A 15,821-nucleotide genomic window follows, 5' to 3' on the forward strand; every position below is an offset into this window, starting at 1 on the left:
GTTGCCGTGAGACATTGGTGGTGACTGTTTAAGAAAAACAAACCCATCACCTCTTTGAACATGTGGGACTAGTTGTGAGGTTGTTTGACTCTTGGCCATCATCTACCAAGTTGTAAGATATGCGATCAACATGATCCCGCAGTCCAAAGTTTCAGCAGATCTTGCAAAAAATGACTGTTTAAAGCTATATCTCACTGTTTCTGCTTTTAAGGGATCATTTCCTGAAGTAACACTCCTTGATTAAGCTGATTTAGATATTTCTTTTGATCATGGTAACACCCCCACAACCTGATTTAACCTCACTGTTTTCAAGATATGAATAAGTCACTGAATAAACTGCACTCAGTGAGAGCTGACATTTAATGCACCAGAGGAAACTCTAATTCTCAGTGGTTTGATTTGGTCTGAGATGTTAATTATGAACTCTTGCCACATGAAGGTGGATTCAGACAAATGCATTCACTACATGAAAATGAGCCAGTATAATCACCTCATGGTGATGTAACAATTTCCTGAAGTAACATGCAAACTGTCCTTTAATAATTATTACCACTCTATAACCAACTTGAAAGGATGTACATCAGAATGCTTTGGTGCCACTGACTTTTGTTTTAAAACACAAGGATGGAAAATATAGTTTCCTCTTGATTGCAGATTCAATTGTGCTAGGGGAGAGAGGGCTCATGTTTGCCCCTCTTCCTGGCGCCCCTCAGAGTGAGGGGCATAATGAAGAAAATAAGGAGGGGTAGAGCTGGGGGGCCCTCAGGAGCTGGGGCCCCCGGGTTCTTTGAAGCCATCTGCTCAATTATAGCAGATGATTATAACTACTCTGACAGTAGGTGTTTTTTTTAAACTGAAGCATGGGCTAGACGGGGAAATAATGAACTCTGACTTTATAAAGAGCATTTGGGTCTTAGTCCAACAGGGTCAGGTGAGGAATTTTACTAACTGCAGCTGGCTTGCTGTTCATTCTGTGTTGGGAGGCATGTCATAAAATAGAAGAGACATTCACCATGTTTGCATGAGGCTAGCAGATTAACATGAACAAGCAAGGTACAAAGTGGATCTAATCATGTCAGAGACTAAAGGTAGAGCACATCCATGGAAAGTTTTGAGAGGCAGAGGGGGGGAGATCTGAACTATACTCTTGGAGTCTGATAGAGCCAGCAAAGGTGTTTTGAAGATAAAGATGATTTGATCCCACTGCCTAGAGGGAGAGCATAATCTCACTGCTGCATTTGGGAACCCTGAAGTTTTCCTGGCAGGGATTTAGGGAGACCATGAAAGTAGAAAACTAATAGTCAGGCAGTGATTAAGGCATAAGGAGGGATTATAGTAGTTGCAGAGGCAAAGCTAAATATGCATTCTGGCAACCTTTCAAAGGGCTATGATAAGGTAGACAAATGAAAGAAGGAGGTGGAAAGAGTAGAGTGGTGAAAAAAGAGTAGAGAGCTGAAAAAGTCAGAGGTGGAAAGAGAGGTCAAAATTCCTTGAAGGTAGCAAGGATATAAGTATAAAATTAGGTCAGTATCATTATTTCAAGAATAATGAAAAACCATCTCAGGTGACTTTTAGGAAGACCTTTAAAATATCATACCTGTTTAACCAGACTTTTAACTGAGGTTTTCATGGGTTCATAGTTTCAACGGCTTCAGTTATTTTAATTGTTTTAATTGGTTAATTGATTTTAATTGTTTTAACTGTTTATCTGTTCATTTGTTTGTGAACTGCCATGAGATTTTTATGACTTGGCAGTGCAGAATCACAATAAACAAACAATAAAATAATAAATAAAATAATGGATTAAAATGCTACTTTAAAAGTTAAACTCTTCCATTAGTGTTTCATATTGTAGCTGCAAATGTGCTTGGGAATGTTACAAAATGGATGAATCTGCTCAGCTATACCAAGCTGCAGATTTGTGCAACAAGAACTGTATGCTAACATATTAAGAGGTCATCACTCAAATGGATGGAGACACATCATAATTTTTCCAGTATTTGCAAATAGGAAATATGATGGCACTAATGCAAAAGTGTCAAATTAATTTAAAAAAAAAAACCACAGAAGCGGATTGTTTGCTTGTCACATTTTATTCCAGTAAATTAATTATAAGGTGGTGACACTTGTTGTTAAACGTAGAACCAACTATACTGGAATTTAGGAATAAATAGGAAAGGCAACTTGAGAATCCAGTTTGGATACTGAATGGGATGTTTATAGATAAACATAAAAAGCTGAATGTGTGATTATTTATTTGTCATATTTTCATACCGGCTGATATGTACATCTCTAGGCGGTGTACAAATTTTAAAAAACACAGATTAAAAAACATAAGGCACAATAAAAAGTATAAAACAGTTATTAAAACAAATTATTAAAATTAAATTAATCTAATTAAAAGCTGGCGAGAACAGGAGAGTCTTGAGGGTCTTCCTGAAAACAAACAGAGAAGGAGATGCTCTTATTTCAGCAGGGAGCCTATTCCAAAGCCCTGGGGCAGCCACAGAGAAATCCCAGTCCTGAGTTGCCACCAAATGAACTGTTGGCAACCATAACCAGACCTCTCAAGAAAATCATAAAAGGCAGCAGTGTTCATGACAAAGGATGTGCTTGCTTAAATAGCCTGGACCCAATAATCTCAGAGAAAATGTTTTAAACTCCAGTACAGATGTCACTTCACCCCATCTCAAGTGAAAACATTGTCTTGGGCCCTAATGAAGGCAGGACATACATGATGGATTGAACTAGGGCAGGGCTGCACACACCTTTGACCCTCCTGCAGATGTTGCACTACAGCTCCTGTAATCCCTGACCATAATCACCTTTGCTGAGGAAGATGAGAGTTGTTGCCAAAAACAGCTGGAGGGCCGAAGCTGGGTAGCCCTGAACTAGGGTCACACTTTATTAATGAACAAGGGTCTGCAAAGGGGCATAGCTAGGAGAGAGGGGGCTTGTGTTTGCCCCTCTCTCCAGCAGCTCTTTGGAGGGAGGAAGAGGATGAAGAAAATAGGGAGGGTTGTGCCAGGCAGTGCTCAGGAGTTGGGGCGGGTTTTTTTTGAACCCATCCGCTCAATGCCCTTGGGTCTGCAACAGGCAACACTTAATATAACATGTAACCAGAGTGCAGGCAACTCTGGTTGACCTCACTGTGAGGTCTGTTTACCCACTGCTGGGTGAAACAATTGGGCTTGGAGCCTGCCAGCAGTCATGTGATTGCCATAACTTCCTCCTGGCCACACAGTTTCCTGTGTCAAGGGGGATGTCATGCCCTTGTCCTTGGATAGCAAGGACGAACAGGAGGCTGGCAGCACTCCAGCAGCTACAGAAGTACCTGGAGAAGGGAGCTTGGCTGTTGCGCCACAAGAAGTGTCTGAGACAGGTCTGGATGAAGGTGCACAGGAGAAGGGGGGTGAAGAGCCAAACTCAGAGCTGGAAAGCGTGCAAACAGTAACACCCCAACAGCGGAGATATGAGCATCGCCATCTGCAGCTGGAAACACTCAGACGGAGTAAACGGTTGCTTAATAGGCAAGAAACGCTGAATTGGCTGCTAATCAGAGGAGTAACCCAATTAGTCAGGCACTATAAATCAAAGCCAGCAGACAGTGATCAGATTGCTGGAAGCAATGTGTCATTCCTGGAACTTGCTTCAGCCCCAGCCTTTGACTCTGAGGGATTCCAGCTTCGTGTTGGCTTTGGAGTTTCTGGCTGTTCCTGATCAACCCTTGTTCCCTGCTCAAGACCAGACTGCTGTGTTCAGTCACTATCCTTCCATGGAGGAGGCCTTGCAGCTTGTTGGGCTCTGGACCTATGAATATCTGGTGAGCGGCTCAGGTTGTGGGGGGGAGGAGGAGGAGGGGGAATCCACAGTACCACAAGGAGAAAACCAAAAACAAACCGTGAACTAATAGGCAATTAAATAGAAATAAGATGGAAATAAGATTTAATCAATAAACATACGGAACATGATATAGAATATACCCCAAACCAGTATACATGCAAAAAGTGTATGACTGAAATATGCTATACACAAAACCAGCCAGGTAAACATCTATAAACAACATGTATGAACGAATGAATACAATGCACATAAACGGATAGTAAATAGTAAACTCCCACTAGGGGCCCCGAGTCTGGTGGAAGCAAAAAAACCTAACAGCCAGAAGTTGGCATCAATATGTGGCTCCAAATTCGCTCACATCCACAATAACAGCTCTTGTAGTTATCCTGTAGTCTGATAGTTGGGAGCGATGATAGGGATGTAATCAGTTGTACTCAAGGTTTCAAAAGTTGATAACAGGAAAACAGTACATGCTGTGTAGTCTGCTGAATGCCGACTGAAGAGACTAGAGAAGGCACGAGACTGGAAAAGGCGCACCAATAAACACCATGTTTATTGATTAAATATTATTTCCATCTTATTCAGGTTGTGGGGGAGGCAGTTTGAACCTGATACTTCTAGTAAAGTGTTCTCCTGTGTTTTCTTTACAGACCGGGGAGGATTCTGCGACCCTGCCCGAGACCTCAACAAAGATGTCGGACAGACAGACTGGAGAAGACGCCGGAGAACTTCCAGCAACCCTGACAGGGACCTTGACTTGGATGCCAGATGGACAGGCTCCTGACAGGGGAGTTGCCCAAGTCACTGGCCCCCGAGCCCCGAAGCACTAAGTGGGTGTCTCGAACAGTATCCAAAGGGAGGTCCATTCCCAGACATACAAGACCACACAACCCTGAGGGCTGTTCCATGAAAAAGAAAAACCTTTCACCTGCAAAGTACCTTTAATTAATCACCATTCTTTGAACTGACTCCCCAAACCCACACCCACCTGACAGGGTAACCAGAAAATGATGCTAGTATATGGTTCCCAATTCTGCCTAAAAGCCCTGCATCAAACAAACATCATGTGAGGAGCAGATGAAAAAATTGCCATCAATAGCCAATCCGGTAAGAACAAAAAAGGCTCTACAGGGCAGCCAGCTAGTCTCTCACTCAAGAAGGATGGTAGCTGGATTCCCTGCATGGACTATAGGCTGACTATAGCGGGGCGGACAATAAGGCTTGTGACCTGCCTCAGTTGATTGGGCATGTAGGCTCATGCCCAGCAGATGGGCACACCTGACATCTCTTTGGCTTCCAAGCAAATTCCCTCAAGTGAAAATGGGGTTTTACATGCACCTTTCTCTGTATGTTCAACGGTCAGGAGGTTTCTCCAAATCCCACCTCTGCGCCTCTGGTGGAGCAACACTCCCAGCAACTCAGTGAGTCTGGTACCTAGCCTAAACCTGAATCCTGCTCTACAGAGAGCTTTTGCAAACATTCGCAACTTCCCCGAACAATCAGGGGGTGTTCGGTCCAAGGTTGGACTGAACAGAGGATGGTTGGGTTCGACCCCAAACCTTCAAACTGAACATTTTTGACGTCAAACATCGAACCTGTTCGCACATCCCTACTTGTAACTGAAACATTGAACAAATACAGTTGGAACATCAGCTAATTATTTTGAACAAAAGCAGATCCTTGGTCTGTAGTGATCATGAATGGGTGGTCTATGTGTTTGACTCTCTGGGGCTATTCTCACAATCAGCAAAAATCGGGCTAGGAGAGCCTAGCCCGATTCTGGCTGATCATGTAAACCACAGGACTCGCAGGCGAGTCCAGTGGCTTACAAGTGGCTAGCCTGCTTTTTGAGCCTTCCCTTTAGCCTGGGTTTGTGGAGTGAGCACTCCGCAAGCCCAGGCTTTCCGATTGTGAGTAGCCGCTGCACGGCTCTGCGCTGTGGCTACTCATGAGGAGACCCCTGGAGGGGAGGCAAAAAGCAGCCTCCCAGCTCTGGGGGTCTCCCCAGTATGCCCTGTGTGTGAGCACAGGGCATACTGGAGCTTCCGGGGGCCGCATGGCCCCTGAGCTCCCCAGCCCCTGCCGGCTCCGTCACAGAGCCAGCAATCACGTGGGTGGCCAATCTGGCCGCCCAGGGCTCCCTCCCTGCTTGTGTGTGGGGAGAGTGGGCTTAGCCCGCTCTCCCCGCGCACCCCGCTAAACCGGGTCTCACTGATCGTGTGACCCGGCTTTCTTTGTTCTGCTTCTGTGGTGAAACCACAAAATACAAATTATCACAATGTGAAGCCATTCCATTGTACAGATGTAGAATTATGCTAGCTGTGTGATAGTAGTGATGCATAAAGTACTTGGCTAACTTGCAAGTTTATAAAGATCCAGAAATAAGAAACAATATATTAATTTGTAACAGTGAAATACTTGGCTGAATCGCAAGCTTATAATGATCTAGAGATAAGAAACAATACACTAATTTGTAATAGCTCATTTCTGTAACTCTGTGAGCCATGTGATCTTGGCAAATTAAGAAACTTAGGTAGTGCTTACAAACAGTATGTATGGAGGAATGCATGAGTGAGCAACATCAAGTGTGCCCCAGCCCCACTCTCTCTCGAACACGAACAATGTTGGGAAAGACGCCAAAGGCCTGAAGAATCGGTGAAAACCGGGGAGAACTGCCAAAGACATTGTAAAGGAGAAAGAACTGGGAATAGAACAAAAAGATAAGATTAGTACATCTTGTGATCACAGAAATGGAAGTGGACTGCAGATGTGCTAGCCGGAGTGGAAACATCCCTTTATAAGTCAGGCAGGAAACCAGAAGATCCCTGAGAAGCATCACCACCCAGAGTGAGGCCTCCAAGCTTCTTCCAACACCCCTTTCAAAGACTGATCATCTTTGGAGTGGGGCTGGTGTGTGTGTGTGTGTGTGTGTGTGTGTGTGTGTGTGTGTGTGTGAATTAGGAGCTAGCTTGCTGTTTAACTGACTATAATAAACATGAATCATTGATTGACTAAAACCAGCTGGTGTCTGTGTCCGTTTTCCTGGGGCTACCTTGTTGTTGGGCCGTGCAGTGCTAGAGGACTTAGAGTAAATAAAGGGTCCCACACAGAAAGTTCTCAGCTATTTGCTAAGCCAACATGCTCATGAGAATTAGATAAGTAATTTTCTGAAAGCTTTTTTTTTTAAAGGAAGGATTAAAAGTGTATTATTAGTTTGAAGAAAATATATATCCTAGTCAGAGGCGTAACTAGGGAAAACGACGCCCAGGGCAAGCACTGAAATTGCGCCCCCCCCCACTGCGCCCCCCCCACGGCCCCCCCAACATACATCTGACTGTCACATAATCTACTCTTCCACCAGTGCCTGCCTATGCTCACATTCTGCCTGGTACAGAAAGTGATCCTCTATAAACACGAACTCAGCTATCTGGCCTCAAGCCACACCCCTGTGATTAGGGCTATTACAAAATACCTGTGTATTCAGGAGGCCATGCAGTTTTGAAGGTACACCATAAATTCAAATATTAATTTATCTGAAAGTTATGCTTGTTAATCTGTTTGAGCAACAATTCGAAACCACTGTTGCTAAAAGAGATTTGAATGTGTTTTTATTTTAACTTTTTATATTATTCATTAGATAGCACTCTACGTGTAGGTATTTCTTCATAGTAGTCACTTAGTGCTTCCTCCATTTGTATGCCTTTCACTAAGTGACAGTGTAATGACAAAAGCTACAGTAAGTGAAAGTAGGAGGCAGGTGTAGGAGTAGTATTGGGAGTCATTGTAAATTCTTCTTGGAGAAGGCGCTGCCAGTCTGTGAAGACAATAGTGAGCTAGATAGACCAATGGTCTGACTCAGTATATGGCAGCTTCCTATGTTCCTATGTTCTTTTTAAGTAGCCAGATATCTGGATGACAGCAGTATTCTATTAAATTTCATGGCAATTACTGTCTTTAATAAACACAGTGTTGGTAGCACTAAATCCCCACTCACTGCCATACAATCACTGCAAAGTGTAATCCTGTACTCTTTTTGAATACTTCAGCCTGTGTTTAAAGCAACAAAATCACTTTCTTGGAAAATGCATCTAGCAGCAATCAGTACACATCATATTAAAACCAAGATATACTGAGCAGCACCTTCATAATTTTTAGTGACACATTTTGGGTTATAGTGGATAGATTGCAGGTTTGTATGCGCATTAACTTGTGCAAGTTATGGCTAAAGAACAATCTTAAAGCCCCACAATAACTAAACCACAAAGAGACATTTGTTAATACAGGTCACATACCACTTTGTTTCCATATGTAGTTGCTTGAATATATCAATGACAAGGACACTGATACAGTAAAATAATATGAAGCCTTATAGTAAAATGATATATTTAGCTCTTATTAACTATAGTTAATGGTGGGCTATGAACTGAAGCCCTCATAAACATTGCCACCCCCCCCTTACTCCACAGTCTTACCACACTCAGCTAAGCCAGTGGAATAAACATCTATCTTCTGCCCACAGAAAGCAAGACAAGTGTTATTTTTTTAATGCTTTCCAAGCATTTAAGTTCCAGAACATGCAAGCCAGTAAAGTTTGGAGTGCTCCCTCTAGATTTATTCGAGTTTCTAAGTGCTTTTACAAATCACTGGCTTATTTTAACCATTGCTCATGAGGTCTTAGCCCCGGTGCCTGTTTTTCATGGCAAAGCTCAGCCAAGAACAAATGAAATTAAACAGAATGCCTTGGAGCATACACAGAGTGCATTTGATCTGGAACTCAAAAATGTGTAATGCTCCCTTCTGTCCTTTATGAAGCTTCTGAAAACATATCTATTTTGCTAGGCTTTTTATTTTTAGTGTGGGGGTGGGTGGGTTGTGTTGGGTTTTTTGGTTTGTTTATGGCTGCTCCAACAAATGCAAACACGGTTCTGCAGCAGGCAGGCTCCCTGCTTTTGCCCCCTTTCCCGCCTTTTCGCAGAAGATTTGGGAATCTAGACAGCGGGGAGCGGGTAGGTTGCTCCCTCCGCCAGCCCCTGTGCGGAATGCATAGGGGCGCCGCCAGGGCTCCCTTACTTACTGCTCCTGGACTGGGCTTTGCCTCCGAGCGAGCAGCTTCTCTCTCCTGCCTCCAGCTGGAGGGCTCTCAGCGTTCCCGCCACCTTGTCTTGTCTCCCGACGCGCCCAGGCAACCCGGCTTCCATGCAACTTCCCCCCACATACAGAGTGGCTGCATTCTGCCACTCTGTATGCGGGGGGGAAGTCGCATGGAAGCCGGAAGTGAGGGTTGCCTGGGCACCGCGGCGCGTTTTTTGCATTAATTAATTTAAAAAAAAAAAAAAATTGGGATCGGCAGGGGTCATGGCAGCGCCCCCCATGTGACCAGCAAAGATGGCGCCGGGGGCATGTGCCCCCCCTGCCCCCCCATCGTTACGCCTTTGATCCTAGTTTTAATGGCTCACACAATGTACTGTACATCAACCTCATAACGTTAGGCCTATTCACATGTTATGTTCAACAGTTTTACAATGAGTGTATGGTGTATCCAGGTACAGATTTGTACATTCACATATTATGTTGAATGCAAGTACAGAAGTACAATTCCCATCTGTATCATGCATTTGAAGGGTTATTCATACAAACATGTAGACAAACTCATACACGAACATGTACAAGTGTACAGATTTCTTTACACTCATACAGCATAATGTCTGAATTGATCTTTGTGTTCACAAGGTGCATAAATGGTGTTACACAAGTATAATTCCATTATTTCCAATGACCTTACTCCTGTGTAACACCATTTGCACAGCTTGCATACCCACAATGGTTAGGGCAACCCAATGGGCAATAAAAGCAATCAGGTTTACGGTTAGGGAAGTACGTATCAGGGGAACAACATTTCCTTATTTTGAAGTTAGGGTGAACTCTAGAGCAGGTCTATCAAATCCTAATTGGAGCTAATTAGCTCACTAGTAAGCCATTACATTCCTTACCTGTTGCTGAGCATATTCAAAGGGTGCATAATTATTGAATATAGCCAAGGAAATCACTTCCAGACTGATCCTCATGCCCTGAAGCTACAGCGATCATTATAATCAAGGGCAGACTCATCAAGCTTAGCTCAAATGGCACAGGTTTGATGAAAATAGATTTGAGAGTCAGAACCACTATAAACAGTGATCAAGTCAAGTTTTGATAATGTTTGATAGTAGTTTTGAGCTGAAAAGCTACCATCCAATTTCAGCACCCTGTTCATAGTTCCCTTTATAGGCCATTTTTGGGGGGGAGGGAGGGGTGTTTCCTGCAAATAGGGGCAAAGTGTTTGTACCTTTACCACCAGTGAGGATCATGCTAGTTGCGTGTCATTCACACACACGCTGTGCACTCACACATAATATCAGAGGGAGTGTAGGAACTAGGGGCATGCATGGACCCAGGTTTGGCAGTTAAGTTCGAATTTGAACCAAATTCGAACTGAACCAGCAGCTTGAACCAGCTGGCAGTCTGGTCCATTTGGTTGAACCTGTTCAACCCAGTTTGACCCAACTGGGGGGGCAGGCGGGCGGGCGGGCGGGCAGGATTGCACCTTACTGGCTTTGGTGGCAGTGGTGGCAACGGCATGGTGGTGGCAGCTCCACCACCTGCCAGATCTCCCTCCCAGCAGCACAGGCCAGCAGTGGATGTATGGAGGCCATTTGTGTGACCGCACAAATGTATGTGGTCATGCAAATGGCCACCATGCATGCACGGAGGTAATGCAAATCACACATCCATGGAGGCTGGAGTCGGGCCATCAGCACACATTGCTGTGGGGGAACGCTGGTGGGGTTTAGAGAAGCCACCTCCGTGCCACCGCCACAGCCAGTAAGGTAACCTCCTGCTGCCCCCCACTGCCTCCCCCCAGCCCTCCTTAGAACACTTTTAAAGGATTGCCCCACTCCATTGCTCAAAAGTTTGAGTCTGCCATCTTGAATGGGCATGGATGACATCATCACAAGCTATGCCATTGAGGTGTCCATGTGTGTCACTCACAGCAAAGGTACCCAATTTGTTTCAAATGGGCTAGGCAGCCCACAAATAAGCCTGCTCCATGCCTCAGAAGCTCACGTGGTCACCATCTTGAATTGGAGTGGATGATATCATCACACACCCCACATTGGTTAAGCGGTTCACAAGTTAGCCCACTTGTACCTCAAATGCTTATGTGTCTGGATTGGGGTGGATGACATCATCACAAATTATGCCATTGAGGTGTCCCTATGTGTCACTCACTGCAACTGTACCTAATTTGGTTTTAATTGGTTAGACAGTCCACAAATTAGCCTGCATGTGCCTCAGATGTTCACACAGCTACCATCTTGAATTGGAGTGGATGACATCATCACTCACCATGCCACTTGGGCATCCCTTATGTGTCCCTACAGCTGTAGAAAATTTGGTTCAAATCAGTTAAGTGGTTCACATATTAGCCCATGTGCACCTCAAATGTTTACACATCTGGCATCTTGGATCAGGGTGGATGACATCATCACAAACTACGCCATTGAGGTGTTCCTATGTGTCCCTACAACTGTGCCTGATTTGGTTCATATTGGTCTAGGTGTCGTGAAGTTAATAGTGGGGGACACATGGACACACATACACAGAAAGTCAGGTGATCTCATAAGTCTATTGGAAAGTAGGCTAAAAAAATTATAAAACAAAAACTGGTTGGGGGCTGCTGGGGGGAGGTGTGAGACAAGGTGCCTGGTCCCAAAACCCACTTTGGTGCCCAGAAACCCCCCAGAGGGGCAGTTGGGGCATCCTCAATTCCCCATTATTCCCTATGGGGGAAATGCAAAAAACTGAAAAATCAGGGGGGGGAAATCATTAACATTGCAGGAGTGTCTGATTGCTTTGGGGTTCAGTGGGTGGTAGGCACCCCTGGGATTTGTGCCTGGTTTTGTGCCCCTAGGTGCTCTGCATAGGGAATAATGGGCCAGTTTGAGTCCCCATTACTCCCTATGGAGAAAATGCAAAAAGTGTAAAAATCTTCAAAAAATCATTAAAAATCGCAGAGTGTCTGATTGCTTTGGGGACTGGTGTGTGGTAGGTGCTCCCAGGTAATCCCTGGGGTGCCTACCACCCACCATGGTTTTGTGCGCCTAGGTTCTCTTCATACGGAATAATGGATGTTCAAGTCCCCATTATACCCTATGGGGAAAATGCAAAACATTGAAAAATCTCCCCCCCCAAAAAAAGATCATTAAACACCACAGGAGTGTCTGATTGCTTTGGGGTTTGGATGGTAGTTGGCACCCATAGGTGCCTACCACCCCAACCCAGTTTGGAAGGCTCAAAGCTTCGAACCAGTTCGAATAGAAACAGGCTGTGCTGAGTTTGTACTCCGACTGGTATTGCCAATTCAATGCCCTGTTTGGTTCAAGTTTGAACCTTTGAACTGAACCGCTTCGAATCTGAACCAGTTCAAATTCGAACCTGTTTGCACTTCCCTACATGTCACCCCAATTCTCTATTACAAATAGGGATGTGCAGAACATTCCAAGCTCAGAATGTTCCAACTGGAAACAGGCCATTTCAAGCGTTCTGAGCTCGAAACAGAATGCCCTTCAAATGAAGGGCCTGTTTTGAGCTCAGAACACAATCGCTCCATTCCGAGTTGGAATGTTTTGAGTGTTCTGAGTGGCAGCGAGGGGCAGTGGGAAGTATCTCTAACAGGCTTTACTTGGTTACCACTTGCACCTGGCATCTCCTGTGAGCAGCAGTGCCCCACCTGTACCTCACACTGAGGCTGCCCCATCTACAGCACTCTTCTGGCCTCTGCACATGTGCAGCAGCCATTTCTGTGCACATGGTCCAGCAGAGTGCCATAGGTGGGGCAGTCTCTGTGCAAGATGCTGGGTAGGGCGCTGCTGCTCGTGGGGGATCGCAGGTGCAAGCAGTAACAAGTAATGATTTTAAAAGGCACCTCCTTGCACCCCTTGCTGTCCCCCCACTCAGAACACTTGAAACCCAAGCTCATTCCATCTGAACAATTGGTTCAACTGGTTGTTCCAACAGAATATTCCAGGGATTTCCTTTCCTTTCTGAGCTAGGAACAGAACGCAAATCCTGTTACGTGGACATCAAAACAGGATAGCTGGCTGCTGGGAGCTGCTGCAAAAGGGAAATGCAATTTCACACAGGCGATTTCAATTTCTGAGGTAGGATTGCCCCTCTTTTCATCCTATCTCAATAAAGAACCAGATTAAAAATTTGGGCTACCAAGGTTGTGTGCGCTGGGTGGGAGGGATTCCCGTGGGTCCACATGAGCCTGGAGAGCTGGATTGACTGTCTGAAACTCTCTTATTCGTGGTTGTGTGAATGGGGCTAAATAATTACTTTATTAAGTTTTTAAGTGCCGAGATTTCTTGTTTATTTGATATTAAGTGCTAATTTAGATTTTGAAGGTGATTTTGAAAGTGATCTTTGCTTTGCACAAAGATGTAAGAGTGACATTGGGGAGGAAACAGTAGCATTTTTCCACTTTCAGACCGAGTCAAAACTGGTAATACCTCAGTGAATTTGTAGGGAAAACATGTCACAATATTATAAGATATTTTTAATCTTAAAAATAAGCCATCATTTTTACTTATGTTGGCTGACATGATGCACAGTATAATGGAGCCCTAAGGCTCTGTTCAGGGCTGCCATGAAGCTGCAAGATTAGACTCTGCAAATTGAATTGTGAATTGTGCAAAGACTCAAGGCCCATGGAGGTAGGGGGCTGCTATGACCCCACCTGGCTATTCCTGATGTAGTTGGGAGGCATGCCTGCCTGCCCACATACTAGTTATCACATTAGTTCAATGAATGCAATTTCAAATCTTATTAGAGATACAATGAATCTCAAAGATCAAGACTTTTAAAAACCTTGAGCACCTGCCTTATGAGGCAAGGCTACAACACCTGGGGCTTTTTAGTTGAGAAAATTGGCAACTGAGGGGAGACCTGATAGAGGTCTATAAAATCATGCATGGTGTGGAGAAAGTGGGTATAATTTTTTTCTCTCCCTCTCTCATAACACTAGAACCAAGTGTCATCCCATGAAACTGATTCCCAAGAAATTTAGGACTGACAAAAGGAAGTACTTTTTCACACAATGCATAACTAACCTATGGAATTCTCTGCCACAAGATGTGGTGACAGCCACCAGCCTGGATGGCTTTAAGAAGGGTTTTGATAAATTCATGGAGGGCAGATATATCAATGGCTACTAGTCTGGTGGCTATAGGCCACCTCCAGCCTCAGAGGCAGGATGCCTCTAAATACCAGTTGGTGGGGAGCAACAGCAGGATGCCTGCCCTTAGCTCTTGCCCTAGGCTTCCCAGAGGCATCTGGTTGGCTACTGTGTAAAACAGGATGCTGGCCTTGGGCCTGATCCAGCAGAACTGTTCTAGTGTTCTTATGTTCTTTAAGACTTAAAAAAAGAACCACCCAAAATGTTCAAAAACAAAGCAGAAATCTGCTACTGGCCTCTTTCCTGAATGCCCCCCAAACGCAGAACCAGCTCCTCCGGGTAGTCTTTGAGCTCTGTATCTCGTTTCAGAAATGAAATACTATTGTGTGATGTAAATGGAGTACCCTGTAAATAGTGCAAATGAGCATTGTCAAACTTATTAACTTTAACAGCAAGAGGGAAACCCTAATTTTTTATGTTTTTGTTTTTATTTATTACATTTATATCCCACTCTTCCTACAAGGAGCCCAGAGTGGTATCCATGCTTATGTTTATCCCCACAACAACCCTGTAAGGTAGGTTAGGCTGAGAGATACATGACTGGCCCAGAGTCACCCAGTAAGTTGCATGGCTGAATGGGGATTTGAACTCAGGTCCCCCAGGTCCTAGTCCAACACTCTAACCACTACACCACACAGACTGTCTTATGAAGGAGCACTGGCACACAATGGCACACTTTAGGGAGGTGCACGAACTGCTTCGGAGGCCCTTGGGCCTCCAAACCAGTTCAAATGTCAGTTGATTTGGCCATTTCGAAGGTTGTGGGGGGGATATCTTTAAGGACAGGGAAGGGTACCCTTACCCCTCCTGTCACATTTCCCCCCCCCCGGTGCTGTCTTCTAAAATGGTCCGGCAGGGCGGCAGTGTGCCTCCTTGCCACCCTCGTGCCTCCTCAGACCAGAAGTGGCCGGAAGTGCCCAGTGCTCATGCTCACGTTGTGCATGTGCAATCACACACATGCATGTCGCGCATGCCCACTGGGCACTTCCAGCCACTTCCGGACCGAGAAGGTACACTGCTGCTCTACTGGGCCATTTAAAAAGACAGCGCCAGCAGGGAAAACACTGTGGGAGGGGTAAGCGCACCCTTCCCCATCCTTAGATACCCCCCCCACCTTCGAACCAGCAGGTGCTGGTTCCATGGACACCACTAGCACACTTATGAAGCAAACTAGCAGAAACTCTCACACACATTTGTTTTAGAATGATTAGAACTGGTAGATAGAACAGGGATTAAAATTCATTCTTGCCTTGATGTATAATATGCACCAACAATTGTGTATTTAATTCTATTTCACTTGTCTTACAACATTGTCTTAATATTTTGTGGCTCCTTTGTGAGAAACTTGCCTCCTAAATATTATTATGTGTGAAACAGCTTTTTAAAAAGACGGCTTGGTAACACAAAAATTAATGTGCTTTTATATAAATGTTTTATTCATATTTATGCCATGATTACTAGCTGCTGCCACAGTAATTCTCATCTCATTATAAAACATGCCATAAAACACCCTAGGTAAAGGTTTCATGTCCATAATGATACATCAAGAGTTTTCAAAGCCATTATGGAACGTTTATTGAAAATATATTCTATTTTTTCTGGAAAATAATTTTATTTTCCATTCCCATTAAGAATTATAGAATGGTGAATGCAAGTCCTATGGAAATGAATACATTATAATATCGCTTGCAAATCTAATCGG

Source organism: Hemicordylus capensis, chromosome 2, assembly GCF_027244095.1.
Source record: "Hemicordylus capensis ecotype Gifberg chromosome 2, rHemCap1.1.pri, whole genome shotgun sequence".
Lineage (NCBI taxonomy): Eukaryota > Metazoa > Chordata > Lepidosauria > Squamata > Cordylidae > Hemicordylus > Hemicordylus capensis.